Source organism: Haemaphysalis longicornis, unplaced genomic scaffold, assembly GCF_048455015.1.
Source record: "Haemaphysalis longicornis isolate Haplotype H1 unplaced genomic scaffold, Haemaphysalis longicornis Haplotype H1 scaffold_13, whole genome shotgun sequence".
NCBI lineage: Eukaryota > Metazoa > Arthropoda > Arachnida > Ixodida > Ixodidae > Haemaphysalis > Haemaphysalis longicornis.
The window spans coordinates 95880936-95889118 of record NW_027526233.1 but is presented as its reverse complement, the minus strand read 5'-3'; the positions used below and the strand labels follow the sequence as shown (position 1 = coordinate 95889118).

General features: G+C 45.8%; 1 pseudogene; it reads left to right on the top strand.

The window, feature by feature from the left end:
• The first annotated feature begins 2073 nt into the window (after positions 1-2073).
• LOC144163960 (uncharacterized) lies at positions 2074-7400 on the top strand (annotated as a pseudogene).
• The last annotated feature ends 783 nt before the right edge of the window (positions 7401-8183 follow it).

The following is an 8183-nucleotide window of genomic DNA, read 5'->3' as shown; positions in this document are numbered from 1 at the left end:
AAGCGTAGCACGACTTGTAGCTATTTTCATTCAGCGTGCCGCTGTGATCATTTGTTTCGCTGCAATCTGTGTACCATGCTGTAATCCCGCCGAACTTTGTATTTTCTTTTTCTTTATTATTATGCCGTGTTTATGAATTCATTTATAGCGCCCCCTTAAAACAATGCCTTCAGAGAATGCAGGTATGTTAATAAATAAATAAATAAATAAATAAATAAATAAATAAATAAATAAATAAATAAATAAATAAATAAATAAATAAATAAATAAATAAATGTGTCAATGAATAAAAAGCAAATAAATATTCAAAAATGGCGGTGGCTTAGCTCAGCTGACCAGCGACAGCTTGGCTTAGCCTGGTTAGGTCTTGGTTTTACTTGGTTAACCTTTACATGATTTAGCTGTAATTATTATACTATTCGTCCAAAGCCTTACGGTTGTGGTCCCACTTCTGGTGTTTTGGTCAGACGCCGATTGCCGATGACGGCTCAAAGCCTCCGTCTCCCGCGCAACGCTCAAAGCAGACGGCCGGCCTAGCTCATTCATAGCCAAGCTTGCATGTGCGCGGCCATTAACGCGGAAAGGCATGAACCAGCTGCGGTTCGATAGCGCATGCACCAAGCCAGCCATCAGCGGCGTATATAATGGTCGGCGGAGCGCGGCCCAGCGAGTCACGTGATGCATTGCCGAGGGTACGGCGCAGCTGCAGTCAGATGAAGGTCAATTTTACCCTAACGACAGAAAACGTTTGACGAGATTAGCAAAGCTTTTCTTTAAAAACAATAAACAAACACTGCTGCGACTTCACAGTCAGCTGCGGGTGGCGATCACGCGGGGACCTAAACATTAAATATCAAGACATACATATAGTATCCTGGAGAGTTCTAGAATACTGTAGCAGACGGAGAAAGTAGGGACACGGCCCCTCGATTTCAAGCAATCGAGGGGCCGTGGTAGGGAAGCAGGCAGCGAGCCTGCCAAAGGAGAGATGGCGCCAGCAAAACAAGAGGCAAATTGATATACCGGTGAAGCGGCGGCAATCTCAACCCTCGCTGCATGGGAGTCTGAAAGAATACTGAACTACCTGAACTTTCCACTCGAACCATTAACCGAAACGATGTTTCTCGGTTCAGGTCCTGAACGAAATATTAATTGGTTACGCTGTCGTTCGGGCCAAACGTATTGTTTTCTTTTGTTTTTCGGTTCCAGTTTTTTGTTCCGTTCTGACACCCTGTTGGTAACTAGTACGATTTGCATATTCCCCTACTAGATGAGCTCTGGTGGGGCAAGGGAAGAAGCAGACATCATGGAAGGGACGAGCATAGCAAGCGGAAGTTCGCCCTTTGTGTGCTGGCATTGTCGAGTCATGTCATTCTTGATTTGCAAGTTTAGTTTGTTCAGATTAGCGATTTAACTTATAGTGAAACCTTATTGGAAGTTGTATGCCTTGCGTTTCTGAAGTTGGTGCGTGTATCAACATGGCTGGTCTGCCTAGAATTACAGCTTATCGCCGCGTTCGTAGAGCAGTCCATAATGACTTCAATGAAATACTATCACCTGGGAAAGGAAGCACTTGCTCCGTAGGTTCCCATTCAAGTGCAGATGCCGAAGTAATGGCAGCAACAGTGGTTTGCACTGCCATCTTATGCGCTTTGTTGCAGTTCTCTCACAACTTCGAACAAAATTCTCGAGTTTGCCAATGGCATTGAGGGTGTTGATGTAGCTTCCAGCAGCTCTTTTGAGGAAGATGTGCTTCGTTGGCACAAAAACGGCGCCCAGCAGTGCATGGCCGGAGACAAAACATTGTTTCAAGGACAGCAGCCTAACACTGCGGCTTTCAGCCAAAATCTGTTCCAGTGCACCGCCAGAGACGAAACATTGCTTCAGGGGCAGGCGTTTAACACTGCGGCTTTCAGGCAAAGTCTGCACCACTGGAGTGTGGAGAGAGACGTTCCTCATGTTGCAGTCACACAACTTTTAGGAGTGCTGCGCACGCACTCCTTCTTCTCTAGCTTTCCAAAAAGTGCTAGGACGCTTTTGTCAACACCGAGATCAGCAGATGCCGTTAAATGTATGGGATCAGGCCAGTATTGTCATTTTGACCTAAGTGAGAGCATTGAGGCAGCACTGTGAAATGTGCCTGTCCCCAATCCATTAATGCCGCATGTGAACGTAGATGGTTTGCTTCTCACTAAAAGCACGCGAGACCAATTCCGGCCAATTCTTTGCAGTGCAGCTAACTGTGAGGGCAGCAAGCCATTTCCAATTGGCATTTACTACGGACAGTGCAAGGCTTTGGATCACAATGCTTTCTTGCAGCAATTTGCCTCGGAATTGGAAGTCGCCTTACAGCAGGGTATCGCGATTAGAAACAATGTGATCCGCGTAGAACATGCAGCAATTTTCTATGACGCACCTGCTAAGTCCTATATCTTAGGCATCAAGGGTCACAGTGGATACTTCAGCTGCCCCAAGTGTACTACCGAAGGAGATTACAAGCATGAGCGCGTGTGCTTCCCTGAGATTGATGATCCGTTGCGAACAGATGCTAGCTTTTGGAATGCAGAGCAGGAGGGGCACCACAACACTGACACTGTTCTCAGAGAGCTCCCCATTGACCTAATACAGCAGGTACCGCACGACTACATGCATCTTGTTTGTTTAGGTGTAGTTCGCAAGCTTCTGTTGCTGTGGATAAAAGGGGCGAAACGCTACAGAATAGGGAAAAAATCAAGAGATCCTGTGTCAGCAGCAAGCACTGACATTCGGCGTTACGTGCCATCAGAAATGTCCAGAAAGCCGCGAAGATTGTCTGATGTTGAGAGGTTGAAGGCTTCAGAGTTCCGCTTTCTTTTGCTTTATTCTGGTCCTGTCATGCTTAAGTCTGGAATATCTAACCGTATGGCAGACAATTTTATGGTCTTGCATGCTTCCATGAGCATGCTATGCAGCCCACCTTCTTTAACCCAGCTCTTGGAATATGCGCAGATGCTGTTAGTGCATTTTTTTCAAAGTATTCACTGCCATATACGGCGAACATGCAGTTTCACCTAATGTTCACTGCCTGGTTCACGTAGCAGATGATGCCCGAGTCCATGGGTCCGTGCATGGCAACAGTGCCTTCCCTTTCAAAAACTACATGCCTAGGCTAAAGAAGTATGTCCGAAACCCAGAAAAGCCACTTCAGCAGCTTTACAATCGGGTCCTGGAAGAACGAGCCCTGTCTAAGCACACTTGTCCTAGTGCGCAGAGCATACCAGAAGCTGGAAAATTGGCAATGAGGCATTAGAGTGGGCCTCTGCCATTTGGTTGTGTAGGCCCTCAGCATAAAAGTTGGAGGTTTTCTTTTGATGCAACAATCAAAGCAATCGAGAGTGATTGCACATGCATGCTGAACGACAAAAGTATCGTCAAAGTTGTGAACTTCGCCGTCTGTGCTGTAAGCCACCAGCCAGTGCTTATTGGACAGAGGTACACGAGTTTGGAGCACCTTTACGCGTACCCCTGTCATTCCTCGCTCATCAATATTTTTCTGGTGTCGAAGCTTTCAAACCTGCTCTTCTGGCCTCTCTCAGAGGTTTCAGCTAAATGTGCACGGCTTCCTTTTGGTAAAAACTATGCTGTGTTCCCGATGCGGCACTAGCAATAAGTTTTGTATTATTACAATTTTGTTTTCCAAATGTAATTTGTCTTATCAGTTTTATCTGCTAGCTATTTTTGGGCACCATACTTTGCGCTGCTTATTTTCTTTCTTTTTTGCTGAGACGTTTGCTATTGTGGCATTTCCTGAGGAAGAAAACAGCTTGGCTGTTGCGCATAGAACATGGCTGAACGAAAAGAGGATAACACATTCTGGCTCAGCACAAGAAATCCAGCGAAGCTGCGCCGAATTACAATGGAAGGGGCGGCACCATAGGCCAACTGGGCACAAGCCAGGTGCTTGGTGATGTGTTGGGCTGGTAAGCTGCATATGGTATTTTGGGTGTTTCTGTTTTAATGAAGTTCTTTTCCGGGGTTCGTACAGGCTTCAAAAGCAAAAATTCAAGGGTTTTCAAGGACTTTCAAGAACACGAAAACACATTTTCAAGGTACCCATCTAATGTTTGTGGGATTATTTATAACTTTCTCAATAGAATCCAAAGTTTTTTATTGCACAATACCTAAGCACACTTGTGCACATTTAGATAGGCGCTAATGGGTTTGTCAATGCTCCCCCAGCTTTATTTTTTATTTCATTGTTGGTATTCAGAGGTTTTCCTTTTTTCTTTGTGTTTATCTCAGGCTGTTTGATTTCAAAACTTCGTTAATGCTGCCGGCTTTGTCGGCAAGAGTACCAGCTGAAATTAAATCAGCAAGTGTTGCTGCAAGGCAGAACGAACTGAGCACACGTCCACCATTTGCACGTAAGAGAAAACGCAGGTGGATTGTATAAGGCACAGAACACATGCAATGAGCGAGCGTCCAAAGACTAGCTGGAAGATGCAAGATAGAGAACAGAAGCCGGCTTTCACTGGATTGTATTATGACATTGATTAGATTCAGAAGTGCCTGCTCCCAATGTCGTCTCGTAATAATGAAAATCCACCGAAGTTGTAATTTCACGCAATACACAGAAACTTGATCGTTACAATGCTTCTTTACATTTGTTAACACCTAAAATCCACGACAAACACTTTAAATTCTTGTAAAAAGAGGGCCATTGGTTCTCTCCAGAAAAGCAAGGGTTTCCAAGGACCATTTAAAAATTCCAGGACTTTCCAGGCCTTGAAATTGACACTTCTAAATTTAAGGGTTTTCAATGTTTTCAAGGACCTGTGCGAACCCTGCGCGAAGCTTTTCGTAGACATCTGAAAATTTCAGATGTCTACGAAAAGGCCTTGCAGAAGCTGCAACTTTTGCAGTATCGATCTGATATCAACAGTGAGGAGGAGCTCGGACGGGGAAAGCAAAGAAAACAGCGCGTTCTCCGATTTGACCTTGAAAGTGATGGTGGCACGCACAGTGCATGCGATGAGTCAGATTATGAACCGCCAACGCCGCCGTCGCTACCTCCAATGGAGACAAAAAAGGTACAAAACAATTGTTCTTGCTTTGCAGAATAATAAGTAGTAACAGTGAGCATTCAAGAAAAGCTCTTCTTTAGGTAAATGCTTTAGGTAAATATGACTATGTCATGAGAAAAGTTTTATATGGGCCCTACCTGTTGCTCTTGTAATTTATTGTCTTTAAAGGCATGGGAGGCTAACTTTATGAGGTAACTTTTCTGTTGGTCTTAGAGCTACGCATCAAAATTTATTGTGGAGGCACCTGCTCAACATGTTCCCTGCAGTAGAGTATGTTCAACGGCAAAAGTATGAGGATTTGATTGATTGTAGGGTTTTAACGCGCCGACGCAGCGCAGGCGATGAGGCGCGCCGTAGTGGAGGGCTCCGGATTAATTTTGACCACCTGAGGATCTTTAATGTGCGCCAAAATCTCGTACACAGAGGGGTTTTTGCTTTTCGCCTCCATCAGAAAAGCGGCCGCCGCGGCCGGGAATCGAACCCGCGACCCCGTGCTCAGCAGCGCAACGCCTTAGCCCCTGAGCCACCGCGGCGGGACAAGAGTGTTGGGCACGGCAAAGTTGAATGAAACGAATTACTGCTTAAGCCTACCATTACTGCCAAGTGTTGAGATGCTTCATTATTTTTGCGCTACACTGTTATTAACTCTGGATATTACAATATGACTGCTTGAAAGCCCACTGCTGAGTAATACCCAAGGAGACACTGAGCAGTTGTCTCCATCAAAGGTATGCTCTGTAGTGAGTAGCATAAGTGTCTTCATGCGTCAAACCCAAAGGCAGAAAAAAAGGAGGGAATCAAAACGTCATATTCACATTTCTTCAAACCGAATACAACACAAATGCACCCGTAGCCTGCATATTTAAACTAGACATCTTGGTTGGGGACGTTGCAGCAATCTCCATCAGTTGGTTGCACCTCACCAACTTTCACCGTCGATTGCACTCTGCTTATAAACAGCATGAACAACAAACAGCATGGAATGTTTTCGTTCCAGAGGGATACGACCTAACGCCTGTCCATGGGCCGTCATCACAGAGAACTAAAGCACAAAAAAGGCGGCCTCCAGGTGTGTAGTGCATATTTCATTGCCGTGCCTAGGGGCTATTATGGAATAACTAAAAGCAATACCATTCAAGTAGAACTAATGGAAAACGTGCATTTACAGCCCGGCAGACAGCAAATATCCCCGACATGCACACACCTCCTTCTGGTAAATATTCAATTCTTTGTTCTCATACCTGACAAGAAACTGTTGTGGATGAAATAACTTTTTACCCATGTTTCTGTAAAACTAGTCCACCGGTATGAAGCAGGCGTGAGGCGTCTTGCCACTCATGCAAGCCCTCAGCCGTTCCGCCATGGTCAGTTGTAGTCGTCCTACTGCTGCAGACAGAACCCAAAATTGCCACTCATGTTTCTCTCCAAGTAGCCCACTGGTATGAAGCAGGCGTGCCTCGTCCTGCCACTCAGGCAAGCCCTCAGCAGTTCAGCCATGGTAAGTTTAGGTTGTACCACTGCTGCGGACAGACTAAAAAATTGACCCCCATGTTTCTGCCCAACTAGTCTACACGTCTGAAGCAGGCGTGGCGCGTCCTGCCACTCAGGCAAGCCCTCACCAGTGCGGCCATAGTAAGCTCTAGTTATCCCACTGCTGCGGACAGAACAAAAAAATCCTCACCGATGTTTCTGTCCACTTGCCCACCAGTTTGAAGCAGGCGGGACGCGTCCCACGGCACAGGCAAGCCCACACCGCATAAACCATCGTGAGTTCCTGTTCCAATTTTATAGCACTTATGTGAACAGCCACGTCTCCTTATTTGGTTTTAGGTGGATCTGCCAGCCCTGCCACTTCATTTTCATTAGTGGCTCGAACCCACCCAGAAGATGGTAGGCTTTCAGCAGTCTTAAACAATTGCTGTTGACTGATACTTGCTTTTTCAGCTCTCGTAATATTCCGTGCGTGCTCTGAAGTCTGCTTTACTAAGCTTTGTTTGGGATGGGCTGTCATGTTGGTGATGCCTGTATATCTCTCCGAAATTGCTGGCAGCCTGGTTTGAAAGTAGCTCACAGGGCGCTCTAGGTAGACCGACTGGATGGAGACAGCAGCAAGGTAATGCTAGATGAGATTATGCCGACTTAGGTGTGGCAACAGTTAAAACAAGTAAATATGTTAACTTTTTACTTCAGGTCAAGTCAGTCCCGTGCACTTGCCACTGCCAGACATGAGGTCAAATGCTTGCCCACGTGTGCCCATCGTGCCCATCGTGCGTAGGTAACGTGTCCACCTACGCAATGAACACGTGCCGGCCAGCAAGCTTCGGAATGAGCTGGTGAAAGTCAAGGACCCGCTGCCCGATAATCTTTTCACCGGTGTTGTCTATCGCGTCCCCTGCGCCGATTGCAACCATGTTTACATGGGTGAAACAGGAAAGTTCCCCAGAAGGATGAAAGAGCACGAACGCGACATGAAAAACCAAAAGGTGACCTCTAATGCGATTGCGGAGCATGCGCACAAGCACCAACACGATATTTACTGGGACAACGCTGCGATTCTGTGCAAAGAACGAAACGTTACCTCACGTATTTTACTTGACTAATCATTCATCCAAACGCACTCCGATACGATGAATCGAAATGAAGGAACGTTACCATTGATATACATGCGGTCATTGCGTCACAAACTGCACCTTTAAATTCGAAACTTGTCCATTTTTGCCTCATTGTGAACAAGGAAACCGTACGGGTTCCGAAACGTCTTTTTAGTTTTTGATTTGGTCAGTGACTGCCTTACCATTTCTTCAAATATGATAATAAGCTAGACGTGTTTGTTCTTTTGCTCGACGACGTTGCCCTGCAGCCTAGCGAGTGGCAGTGATGTGCATGCTGTTAAGAGCTTGCACCTCACTGTTAAGATCTTAAAGGAGCACTGACACAAAAATTTCGCATCTTGTTTTTTTTCTTGCGATGAGTAGCTAGTGACCTACTCATCACCTGTAGAAACCTCATTTGCTTTAGTGTGCAACGGTTGTTTAATTAGAGGCATTTTCAATGCGGCCAGTTGCAGTTTCGGTTTCAGCGGGTACCGCGAAACGATGGATTTTGTGTGAACAAAGCTAA